The 13,015-nt window shown below is 48.9% G+C and overlaps 1 protein-coding gene across 2 annotated transcripts in view; it reads left to right on the top strand.

The window, feature by feature from the left end:
- Nucleotides 1-13,015, top strand: part of HHAT (hedgehog acyltransferase) — a 163,543-nt gene that overhangs the window by 126,289 nt on the left and 24,239 nt on the right. The window lies entirely within an intron of this gene.

Below are 13,015 nucleotides of genomic sequence, written 5' to 3'. Positions count from 1 at the left end.
CCGGTGTGGCTCAGTGGTTGACCATCGACCTATGGACCTGGAGGTCATGGTTCAATTCCTGGTCAGGGCACATGCCTGAGTTGCAGGCTTGATCACCAGTAGGGGGCATGCAGGAGGCAGCTGATCAATGATTCTCTCTCATCATTGATGTTTCTATCTCCCCTCGCCCTTCCTCTCTGAAATCAATAAAATTATATTTTTAAAAAATATACTGTCCCGACAGTCCCAAACTGTACCATTCCATTCTGCTCAATTTCCTCTTCAATTTTTTCACTTAAAAAAAAATCTTACTGTCTGTCTATACCAGCCTTCAGCATACTGCAGAGTCTAAACTTCTTCCACTTACCACTCTGAAAGTCCTGCTAGGATTATGTGCTAGGTTCCCCTTGCTCTCCTGCAGCTGTGGGTGTGGCACTGGTTGCCACAGCTCTCTGTCGGGGATGTTTTTGTCTGCACACCGGGATGCCAGCACTGCCAGACGACCGCATGATCCACGCACATTAAGTGGCTCCTCTCAGTGGCCACAGTAAAGGCACACCTGCAGCAGGTAAAATGCTAGTTTGTGGGAATTACTGTGAAAACATTGCATTAATAATTGATCACCATTTAATTAAGGTCACCATTTCCCTGAGGCTGGAACTAAGCGTTGCAGCATGTCCTTTAGAGAACTGGGAGAAAGGGAAGTACTCACAGGACACGTCCCTCCAGCCACTTCCCTCTGTTCTGTTTCCCTGACCAGTGGCGGGGTTTTGCACCTTTGGTTTGGGAAGCTTTGCCAAACCCTGATGATGCGACTCTGCATGGCTAGGCTGTCACCTGCACACGGTGGCAGGCGTGGCTGAGCCAGGCTCATGGGTGCCAAGAGAGGACCCTGTTCGGCTTTCCTCTCACCACAATGCCCCTCGTTTATCTTCCTTTCTGAGAAATGTCTTAGCTGATCGTTCCTGAAAGACGATGTATTTTTCTAGAGGAGGCCATCCTTTAATAGATGGGAGATAATGGGTGCAGAGGACCTAAAGATTAAAAAATGCTGCTAGGTGACAGTGTTTTCCTGATATTGCCTCCTACCAACCACCGTACCTAGCACAATGCTGAGAACCTACGGCTCCGGGGAAATGCTGACTTGTGGTTTGCTGGCCCCGTGAGCCAGAAGGCTCTGATTTTTGCTTCAGTCAATCAAGCATATTGAGTGTTTACAGCTTGCAAGGCACCGAGACTACGGGGGTGGGAGAAGCACCCACAAATGTGGGGCCCAAACTTGCAAACAGACATGCGTCCATAGATTCAGGTAACTGCTTGCCAGACACATGAGGTCAGGGAGGAGAGGCCGACCTTCCCTGGAGGTTGGACTTCCCAGAGGAGGCGGCATGTGACATGGAGTTTAAAGCACAACAAGTAGGAACTGGTCAGGTGGACAAGGCAGGTGTATGGGGGTCCTTAACACTCGCCGCCATGTCAGCTAATTCCCAGCTCCCGGTAACTGTTCCCCATAGAAGTTATTCGTCTCACAGTGACCCCTAGACAGTGGTCGGCAAACTTATTAGTCAACAGAGCCAAATATCAACAGTACGACGATTGAAATTGCTTTTGAGAGCCCAATTTTTTAAACTTAAACTATATAGGTAGGCACATTGTTATTAACTTAATTAGGGTACTCCTAAGGCTTAGGACGAGCCACACTCAAGAGCCGCATGTGGCTCGCGAGCCGCAGTTTACCGACCACGGCCCTAGGAGGTTTCTGTTTTGATTCTCCACCGCCTTGTCCTGGCATCACGGAGGGGAAGGGACGGGGGCGTGCTGCACAGGCACTAAATACCCCCTGCTGCCGCCGGAAGTGACGTTGCCCCGTGGCATTTGTGCTCACATCCCATTGGCCAGGGCCAGTCCCTGACCAACTTAAGCGCACCTGGGTGCTCCGTGGGAGAGAACGCGGGTATTCCCAGGCAGTGGCGCAGCGGGAAAGGGTGCCCCGGAGGCCGCTGAGAACGTAAGTGGGAGTGCAGAGGCGGGCGGGGCTAAATGATTGCATCGTGGGGGCCAAGGGCCCGGAGGTGGCAGGTAAGGCCGTGCGAGTGGACACAGCCAGTCAGGGAGCACAGAGCAAGGGAGCAGGTGGGCGGTGGGATGGGGGTGGGGGGGGTGGGGAGGGAAGGTGGGGTGCTGGCATTTAACGGGGCAGAGAGAAAGACAGAGCCTGTTCAATGTTCTTTCTGCTCCTCAAGGCCGGAAAGATCAAAGTGTGATTTGCCCTGCGCCGCTCACATGGGTCACATGGGGTCAGGGCTCTGGAAACAGTGTCTGCTGCCGCCGTGTGGGGCCCACTAGGGTCTACACCTGGTGTATGTTGTGTCCTCCTTGCAGCCAGGTGCCGGGGTCCGAGGACTGATTCTCTGAATATAGGGGGCTCTATGGGCTTATTTCTCTCTCGGGTCTGGGGCCAGGGCAGCTCAACGTAGAAGGTATCGTCTGTGTGGGAGATTCTTCAGCTCAGCTGGTCCGTCTCAGGCCTTCTGCGTCAGGGGATGTCTGCTGGGGTTTGGGCAGTTGCCCCATTTTGTCTGGTCTTTGTTTTTTTGTCCCTGAGTTTCTATATCTCCTGGAGGATGGTGCCAAATCGCCTGCCCTTGAGACTTCTGGATTTTTTTATTCCTAACTAGAAGACTAGTATGAATATTCATGATTTTGATATGAACGTGTATTAATGAGTTCATTGGATGCTTCCTCAGACCCTGCTGGGGTGTATACTAGCTTTCTAAAATAAAAACAACAAAAATCTGAATTCTGAGAAACCTCTGGCCCCAAAAGTTTCAGATACAGCACTGTCCACCTGAACCTGTCGCTGCTGATGAACGAGCCGGGAGTTTGACAGGCTGGTAGCCTCTGGTCTCCTCCCTCAGGCTGCCGAGCAGCACCTGTTCTAGGACCCATGTGTACCCACTGAGGGAGATGTGATGAAGCGATGGGGGAAGGCTGTTCGTGGGGGATGGAGAACATTCAAGCACAGTGTCTAGGTTTCCAGGCTTAAAGGGGAGGTGGCCCTTCCTTGGGGGTAACCACCATGTCCCTCTGTGCCTTGCTGGGCGGGACCTGCCGCAGGCACAGGGAGGAGCTGGCAGCACTTGGTTCCTCTCACGGGTCTTACCTGTGGGTCCTGGAGCAGCAGGAAGGGGCAGTCAGGTGTCAGGAGGTTAAGGCTCAATGAGGAGATGCAAGGCACAGCCTCACTACCTCTCAGAGAGCCTTTCCCAGCACCGCTGACGTCCCTAGAAGGTTCTCATGATTGGCCCGGCGGAGTTGACTTAAGGTCAGCATCTCTCTTGCCTCCAGTTCACTGAATTTAGACTCGGATTTGTTTGCTTTAAGCTGAAAAGCTTATTTTAGTAGCTTATGTAAAAACCTCTCCTGGTCTCAGTGGGACTGTGATATGAGGCTGTAAAGTCAGAGCCTTCTCTGTCTGCTGTGATACAGCCCTGCTGTCCAGGACTGTGGACGGTGCAGCCAAGGGGTGGACACGCTGACCTCTTGTACGTGTCACACACAAACCATTTTTTTTTGCAAATGTAGAAGTTATATTCCAATGCGGGGAGAGAGAAATTACAGGAATAAGTGACGTCAAGGTGAATAATGCTAAGGGAAAATAGAGGCAGGGAAGAGCCTAAAGGGTAAGGGAATTCTATTTCAGATATACTTTAAAAGTATATATATATCCTATTGTAGACAGATGTTCCCCTACCTCCTATTTGCCCCCCTCCACCCAGCCCAGCCGTGAGCAAACTATGGCTCGAGGGCCGGATCCGGCCCGTTTGAAATGAATAAAACTAAAAAAAAACAACCCACCGTACCCTTTTATGTAATGATGTTTACTTTGAATTTATATTAGTTCACACAAACACTCCATCCATGCTTTTGTTCCGGCCCTCCGGTCCAGTTTAAGAACCCATTGTGGCCCTCGAGTCAAAAAGTTTGCCCACCCCTGACCCAGCCCCTACCCTGCCCCAGGCTTTCACCACACTATTGCCCACACACAAACCATTTTTATCGAGTGTTATCTCTGCTGCAGAGGTTGGAGATGTATTATTCAATTAATGCAGTTGAGGAAAAATAATCTATGTCTTTGCCGTTCTTTTATGATTGAAGTTTACTTTAAGCAGCTTGAGGAATGTGAGTGTTTAGACACAAGCGCGCGTGAGGAGTGTGTGTGTGCGCGCGTGTGTATGTGTATGTGTGCGCGTGTGTATGTGTATGTGTATGTGTATGTGTAGAAGGAGCCTCGCTGGTCCAGGGGTCTGAGAAGGATGTGGCTAGGGATCTGGTCCCCAGCCTGCTGTGTCATGCTCTGCAGATGCAAATGCAGGTTGCTTCTTACATAACTCTGGCTCTCAGAAGCGCTTGTTGATGGAAGGAGCTTTCTCATGTCTGCCTTAAATCCTTGACATTGAAGTCTAAGGTGATTTTTGGACAAGCAGCCGACGACTGCCCTGTAACTCAAAAATATCTCTGTTATAACTTCAAATATGCAGGACCAGTCTCCATAAATCAGCGGCGCCCTTCAGCCCCTGGGTTTTGTAAAAAGGTGACCCAGTCATTTCCTGGGAGGTGGGGCACTGGAATCTGCATCTGTGTTTTGCAGGAATGGGAGCTTGGTTGAGACGTGGATCCACCAAACCTCCATCTTGCCTTCTCATCACACTCACATCCTCTCTCCCTTCTCTCTCTCTCCCTTCTCTCTCTCTCCCTTCTCTCTCTCTCCCTTCTCTCTCTCTCTCTCTCTCTCTCTCTCTCTCTCTCTCTCTCTCTCTCTCTCTCTCTCTCTCTCTCTCTCTCTCTCTCTCTCTCTCTCTCACACACACACACACACACACACACACACACTCGCACTGTTTTTCCTCCTGTTGCCTTTTCTAATTTGGAAAACTCCGTCTCAACACTTAGCTCCCGAAGTGGCCCCATGTCCAGGCGAGAGGAACTTGGTCCTTTCCCCTCCAGATCACAGTGAGAGAGCGGCTCGTCCTTCCCCACACAGGTCGGAGCCCCTGCACTCCCCTGTCTGCTTGTCATCACTGGCTGGGAGAAGGGAAAATCTATTTTCTCCCTGATTCCAGCCTGTCCGGGCCGTTTACTCGTCTCCTGACTCAGATGGCTCTGGGCAGGCATTTCATTTAAAGCTGAGCTGGGCACTGCCCTGGAGGGTTTGGAAGGCCGTGGTTAAATAGAAACTCCTTCCCTCATATCTCGTTAAATTCTTGGGAGTGAAATTTCATTTTGATGAGAGGAGACGGAGGGCAGATGTCGACGTCTAGGGGGCCCTCCTTTGTGATTACTTTGTCTCGCCGTCTTCCTAGCCCTGGCCTTCACCTGTAGCTCTCACGGCTCTTCTTAGCCCTGACCTTCACCTGCAGCTCTCACGGCTCTTCCTAGCCCTGACCTTCACCTGCAGCTCTCACGGCTCTTCCTAGCCCTGACCTTCACCTGCAGCTCGCCTGGCCCTGCGAGATTCAGTTCCAGCCGCCATGGAGCCTCTGTGAGTTCTAGGACAGCTTGAGGAGCAGGAGCTGCCCACCATTGTGCTGGTGGTGAGGTTGATGCGTAGATGCAGGATAAGCGGTTTATCTATGGTTACACCTGGGCCCATTTACGGCCATTCTTGGAATCTGAATTGCAGGCCTTTCTGAAACCTTGGTTCCTTCTTTACTCTGTGCCAGGTGGGCACCCAGATGTCTCGGGCATCAGTTTTCCCCCAAGTCACTAGGCATGGCGGGTAGTGAGCGGGGGTTTGTGTGCCTGGGGTTGTGTTGCACCTGAGAGAACTTCTGAAGGGTCTGGGAGGGAGTTGGAATCAGTGGATTTAAACCCTTTCTGTGAGGTTGTGTAAAACCTTTTCCTGCTAACTAGGAGCTTTCGTGAATTCATTTAACCTGGGATATGGGAACCTTTCAAGTGTCTTTGAGTAGAATATCAAGGAAAGACTGGTATAGCTTAGACACAGTTAACCAGGTAAAAATAAAATAATTTGATCTTTACTGATATATTAGCATATACCTGGTAATATTTGAAGTCTCTACCTCTCATTGGCCCCTCATCTACCTGCCCCAAATCATGTATATGCAGAGTGATATTCAAAAGTATAATGAAATGATTATGTCGTACACCTTAAACCAATACAGTGTTAAATGTCCATTATATCGCAGTAAAACTGGGGGAAAGTATATTACAAATATGGCGATAGAAATGGAAATAACACCAAAACAATTTTTAAAATTTGAGTAAGTCCCCTTTATTCTCTAACTGAGCTAGCTATATAACAAAGCTGCTGACCACGTGATAAATATTCCGTATACAAAAGGTACCTGCAGAGGAACTCCCAACCTGTACCTGACAGGAAGTCACTTGGGATGGTGGTGCATGTGTAGTTTCTGAAGTGAGCACGCATCCTGGAAGTTATATTATTAATCTGCGTGACTGCGTGCAGCGATTCCTATAGTTTCCACCAATGGGTGCAGATTAGTTCAGCACCAGCCGTGCCAGTGCATGCCAGCGAGTATTCAAGGGGAGTGAGTGCCTGGCAGTCTGAAGTGTGTATCGGACGCCCTTTCTACCAGACTGTCTCCTCAAATCATTACTGAACATTTTAAAAACGTGTAAAGAATTAAAAATATTTAATGTGGAATTTAGTAACATTTTTGTAACAGAGGGAAAATCTAGCGAGTCGTCACTACCAGGTGTCTCAGCTCTGGGGCAAATTCTTTTGTGCAGCAGACCCGCTGGCTTTATGTGGCCACGTGAAGTCCTTTCCTGTGGCCGCTGTAACAAATGATTACAAACGTGATGGCTTAAAATAGCACAGATTTGTCTCTTACTCTTCTGGAAGCTCGAAATCTGCAATCGAGTCACTACTGGACGTTTAAAAAGTGTTGAGCCAAAGTCAGGGCATTGGCAAGATGGTTCCTCCTGGGGACTCTCGGGGAGAATCTGTTTCCTCGGCTTTTCCAGAAGCCAGAGGCTCACTCGCCTCCTCCTCCTCAAAGCCTGCAGTGGGCACCTTTAAATTATTTCTCCCTGTCCCTCTGCTCCTGCCATCATTTCCCCTGCTGTCCGACTCCTCCTGTGTCTCACAGAACATCCCTTCTGTGGCATCACTTGAATAGCTTCTTTCTCAGGAGATTTGATGATAAAAGAGCAATTTGGATATGCCGCTAGCCTTCCTAAAGTGAGAATCTGCCTGTAAAAAGAAATAATATGTGGATTTCACAGAAGAAATGTGGGATTGGCTATCATGAGGGTAGGGAGTAGTATAGGGGGAGGCTGCGGTTTTCCTTGCTCAGGATGTGTCCCCATCCTTTGGGGACAAATCTCTCCCACTCCACTCTGAATCTGTGTCATTATGGTGGGTCACACTGACATCTAAGATGAAGGGTCCACGTGTGACCGGGACCAGTGTGGTCTGTCTGCACATGCGATGCAATTCCAGAGTCTTTGTTGGAACGTCAGGAAGGAGAAGTTCTCCTTTCTTGGTTGTTGCAGAGGCATCAGCACACTGGGCTTGAACTGCTGGCCGCCCGCTTGCCACCAGCATGGAGAGCCGTGTAGAGAGGGACGCCAGCTCCAGGGGAACAGAGCTGCCTGGTGGACACTGTATTTTCAAGACAATGTTTGGAGACAGTCCATATATTTTAAGCCCCTAGATTCTGTGTATGTTTTTTGTTATAAGATTTTTCCCCCCTAAGTTTATGCTGGGAGACAATTCTCCGGGGCTCCCCTGTGTTTCCGTATGTCTTTTGAGCAGAGACTCTCGCTGCCTTATTCCAGGATATTGGTACAGAAAACATCTTTGGAAGCTGGAGATGGTGTCTTCCTCTTTGTTTATTGTCCAGGTAGGGGGTTGGGTGGTGACAGGAAGCAGACCTTCCAGGTTTTGGAGCTGACAGGCTATCCTGGGGCTGCTGGCTGGTTTGGCCACTGGCTGCTAGTCTGTACACCTACAGTTATTTTTATTCTGAGCCTCCTCTCTTGGTGAAGGATTCTTGCTCACCAGGCAAATCAACACCAGGGTGTTGGAGGTCCTGCTTTCAGGCTTGCTCCCACATTGCATTAGCTTGCTCATAAGCCTTGTTTCTTACTGAAACCAAGAAAGCAGTGGAAGGTAATCCATTTGTTGGAGCATGCTAGCTGCATTACCTGAGAAACCACGTGGTCTCGGGATGGCTGATGGGAGAGCTGGCGGCCTGTGATTACAGTGCATCACATTGCTCAGTGCTGGAAACTAAGGCTGCAGCTTAGGTGGCTGTAGTTCTTTGTGGTAAAGATCAGAGAGTGGATTCCAGGGGGACTGTCCTTTGCCTCAGGAATTTTATCCAACAGCTGGCCACCTCTCTTGAGTGTAATTAGGGCCGGCAAGCATTTCCGGGACTATTCAGTAAAGGAGATTCAAAACCACGGAGAAAAACTTTCCATTGTCTTGAAATAAATGCAGAGAGAAACAAATGCTGTTTGGGGAGCACCTATTTAGTACCACCCAGGATTGTCCGAGGGGGTCCGGGCTTTGCGTCGCAGGCATGGGCGCCTCAGCCAGACCATTTTTCTCTGCACTGGCTTGTGACTCCTGCACCTGCCAGCTGCCGCCCTGGTCACCATACCCGCTGCTGTGGAGTAGTCTTTGCAAGGAGAACCTCCGAAGAGAGTATGGCAAAGTGGGTGCTATGGATTGAATTGTGTTCTCCCAAAATACTGTGACCTAACCCCACATTCTCAAAATGTGAGCCTATTTGGAAATGGGGTCTTTATGTAGAGGGAATAAAGTTAAATCGAGGTCATCAGGGTGTTCCCTAATCCAAATGATGAGTGTCTTTATAAAAAAAGAGGAAATCTGGACACAGACAGTTGTGCACAGAGGGAAGATGTGAAGCCACACGGGGTGGCGACAGAGGCCTGGGCCACCCGAGCCTGGTAGTAGCAGCAGAGGAACCTGCTTAGAGGCTTCGAAGGGAGCAGGGCCTGCCGGCACCTGGACCCAGCTTTCCAGCCTCAGGAGCTGAGAAATAAATGCCTGTTTTTTTGTGTGTGTGTTTTTTTTTTAATTAAATCTTTATTGTTCAGATTATTACATTAGTTACTCTTTTTTCCCACCATAACTCCCCTCCACCCAGTTCCAACCCCACCCTCTGCCCTCACTCCCCACCCACTGTCCTCATCCATAGGTGCACGATTGTTGTCTAATCTCTTCACTCACTCCCACACCCCTTTCTCCCCCCCCCCAAGAATAGTCAGTCCATTCCCTTTCTATGTCCCTGATTCTATTACAATCACCAGTTCATCAGATTATTTATTCACTTGATTTTTAGATTCACTTGTTGATAGATGTGTATTTGTTGTTCATAATTTGTATCTTTACCTTTTTCTTCTTCTTCCTCTTCTTACAGGATACCTTTCAGCATTTCATATAATACTGGTTTGGTGGTGATGAACTCCTTTAGCTTTTTCTTATCTGTGAAGCTCTTTATCTGGCCTTCACTTCTGAATGATAGCTTTGCTGGATAAAGTAGTCTTGGTTGTAGGTTCTTGGTATTCATCACTTTGAATATTTCTTGCCATTCCCTTCTGGCCTGCAAAGTTTCTGTTGAGAAATCAGCTGACAGTCGTATGGGTACTCCCTTGTAGGTAACTGATTTTCTTTCTCTTGCTGCTTTTAGGATTCTCTCTTTGTCTTTTGCTCTTGGCATTTTAATTATGATGTGTCTTGGTGTGGTCCTCTTTGGATTCCTTTTGTTTGGGGTTCTCTGCGCTTCCTGGACTTGGAAGTCTATTCCTTTCACCAGGTAGGGGAAGTTTTCTGTCATTATTTCTTCAAATAGGTTTTCAATATCTTGCTCTCTCTCATCTTCTGGCACCCCTATAATTCGGATGTTGGTACGCTTGAAGCTGTCCCAGAGGCTCCTTACACTATCTTCATATTTTCGGATTCTTTTTTCATTTTGCTTTTCCGGTTGGGTGTTTTTTGCTTCTTCGTATTTCAAATCTTTGACTTGATCCTTGTGACCCTCTGGTCTGCTGTTGGGAGTCTGTATAATATTCTTTATTTCAGTCAGTGTATGCTTAATTTCTAGTTGGTCCTTTATCACAACATCGAGGGTCTCATTAGATTTCTTGAGGATCTCACTACATTTATCGGCGGTCTTACCAGTCTTTTCGAGGGCTTCTAAACAGTTCTTTAAAGACCTTAAAAGTGTGGTTTTGAACTCTATATCCAACAGTTTGCTTTCCTCCAATTCTGTCGTTTGTGTCCTGTTTCTTTGTCTCGGCATTTTTTTATGCTTCGCTGTGTCGATAGAGTGCCTTTCTGTGCTAAGTGTCCCAATTACCTAAGGTAGACACTCTTGGTGCACCCCCTTGTGGGCTTTGTGCACAGTCTTGTTGTGGTTAAGCCTTGATTGTTGTAGTTATCACTGTGAGGAATTGACCTCCAGGTCAATTGGCTGTGAGAATCAGCTGTGTCTGCGGTGGGAGAACTTCTGTGCTGGAGACACCCCTCTGGGGCTAGACTTGCTTCGATGGGGCTTTGGTGCTCACTGAGTCTGCCTCCTGAGTGTGTCTTTTATGGTTCCACGGAGCTTAAAGCTGGATGGTCCCACTCTGACCTCTGGGCTTCCTGGCTCCTGGATCTCTAGGGAGGTGCTAATCTAGCCTTTGCCTGAGGCTATCCAGCAAAAGCCTCCCTGCAGGGCTTGGGCGGGGCGGGTCCCACGGGATCAACAGGGCGGGGTTAGCAATTATGGCTGCTCTCAGTCTTGCCCTCAGAGGCTCTGCTTCTCAGTGTCCCAGTAGTCGCTGCAAGCCCCACGGAGAGAAAGCTGCCCTAGGGTTCTGAGCGATGCCAGACAGTCCCGCTTCTCCCGTATGAGTCTGGGTCCTTAGAGACTCGCCCGGAACTGGAGCTCAGAGCCTGAGACTCCCTCCCGATTGAAAACAACCGCGCCCTCAGCCTCCAGCCCGCTCCGCATGCACTCCGAACCTTAGTATTTTACTTCAGCACTGCGCCTCCTCTGAGCCTCGGTATGCTTTTCTCTTTCCTCCTAGTTGTAGAACATCCACTCAGCCAGCTTTCCTGTGGTTCTGGATGATGTCCGTTCCGTCTTTTAGTTGTATTTTTGAAGTGGTTGTACGAGGCAGCAAACTCCCGTGTTTACCTATGCCGCCATCTTGGTTTCTCCAATGCCTGTTGTTTTTGCTGTTCACTTGGGAGAGCTCTGTATTGACAGGCCTAGGAAGCTCCTACAGCAGTGATGGCAAACCTATGACACGCGTGTCAGAGGTGACACTCGAACTCATTTTTTTGGTTGATTTTTCTTTGTTAAATGGCATTTAAATATATAAAATAAATAACAAAAATATAAATCTTTGTTTTACTATGGTTGCAAATATCAAAAAATTTCTATATGTGACACGGCACCAGAGTTAAGTTAGGGTTTTTCAAAATGCTGACACGCCGAGCTCAAAAGGTTCGCCATCACTGTCCTACAGGGTGTGTGGTGTGGGAAGGTGGGACAGAGTGCTGAGATGGCCTGGTGGGGCAGACAGGAGTCCAGGTCAGCTCCCTTTTCAAGTGCTGAAGTCTGCATCTGAGCTAGACTTGACTGTCCAGCCATGGCCCATATGACAACCATCCCAACAGCGTGCACTGAGGGTGGGGACAGTCACACGCCCGCCAGGACAGTGCCCCAGGGTGACTAGTCATCGGAGCAGGGTATTCGGAGCCAGAGGCCGGTGAGGGCCCAGTGAAGGTGACAAACCTGCTAATTGCTGGCAAACCTTGTCTTTCTTGGGTGATCCAGTTCAGTGTGTGCAGTGTGGTCAGTGAAGACGGGCGAGCAGAAGCAGGGACCCACAGTGACCGTCCAAGGAGGCGCTAATTAGCGGATTTTAAAATAAAGCTAAAGTTCCAGCGACCACCTGCCTTAATATTCACCTTTCCCTCGTGCGCCCTCCTCAACCCATGATGCTGATGATAGAGAGAGCAGCAGACAGAACTCGCTGGTCAGGAAGTGTGTCACCCTGTCAGGCCGGGCTGATCCTCCACTTGGGGGGCAGCCCAGCATCCAACTGCTGAGGCTCGAAGCCAGTCTCGGGGGCCAGGTGAGCGCCATGCCCGCGGCGCCTCTCTGCTCCCCTCTGCCCTCCTCTGGGGATGGTCACGCTCCAGCAGCAGCCGGCTCTGGCCCAGAGAAGCAGGCAGCTGCTAATTTTAGCCCCATGTAGGTCTCTAGGCAGCAGGTCTCAGGACTTTGCTTTATTTCTCTAGTGGCATTTTCATGTGACCTCGAGGGGAAAAAGACTAATAAGACCTGCCTGCTATTAGTGAAATGAAAGGGAAATCTAACATTTTGTTTTAAAAGATGGTGGTGTTCCTTACAAGTCTTCCAGGGGCCAAGGGTATGTACCACAGGGAGTGACCTGTGGCTTTAGGGGGACGAAGGAAACAGGTAGCCGAGGGCTCAGCCAGGGACTGGAACACTGTGCGGAGAGCATCGGAAAGACGTGAGCACAGTTGCTGTAATATGCAGGAGTGGATCGTTTGCATTCTGAGGGGTGTCAATCATGCAAAGTCTAAACGATGCCAGACAGCATAACGGGTGCTGTTATTTGATGACTTTCAAATGACAGACAGCCAAACGGTGGTCACACAGGCCTGTCTTGGGAGCCAGGCCTTTTCTCAGAAAGTTGTTTTTTGTTTTGTTTTTGACCGAATTAGAAGAAACCAGGCAGGTTTTAACATGAAATTGTTTCTGGTCCTATTTTAACATTCCGTTTGTGTCCAACAGTAACCTGTCACTCATTTTCTCATATGTGAAGCTTGCCTCTTGATTACTTTTCTCATTATGTGTTGTGGCTGCTCCACAAAATGGCTGGAGGGTCAGATCATACCTTTTGCATTGCTGTAAAAAATCGCTACCATTAGCCAGAACTCGAATAAAAGAAGCAAAAGTACACAGTAAGGAAATAAGAAATCTGGGAAGCATCCCAA

This window comes from Myotis yumanensis, unplaced genomic scaffold, assembly GCF_028538775.1.
Source record: "Myotis yumanensis isolate MYYU_CA2020_CCGP unplaced genomic scaffold, mMyoYum1.0.hap1 SCAF_17, whole genome shotgun sequence".
NCBI classification, from domain to species: domain Eukaryota; kingdom Metazoa; phylum Chordata; class Mammalia; order Chiroptera; family Vespertilionidae; genus Myotis; species Myotis yumanensis.
The sequence above is the reverse complement of the archived record's forward strand: the minus strand, read 5'-3'. Positions and strand labels throughout refer to the sequence as shown.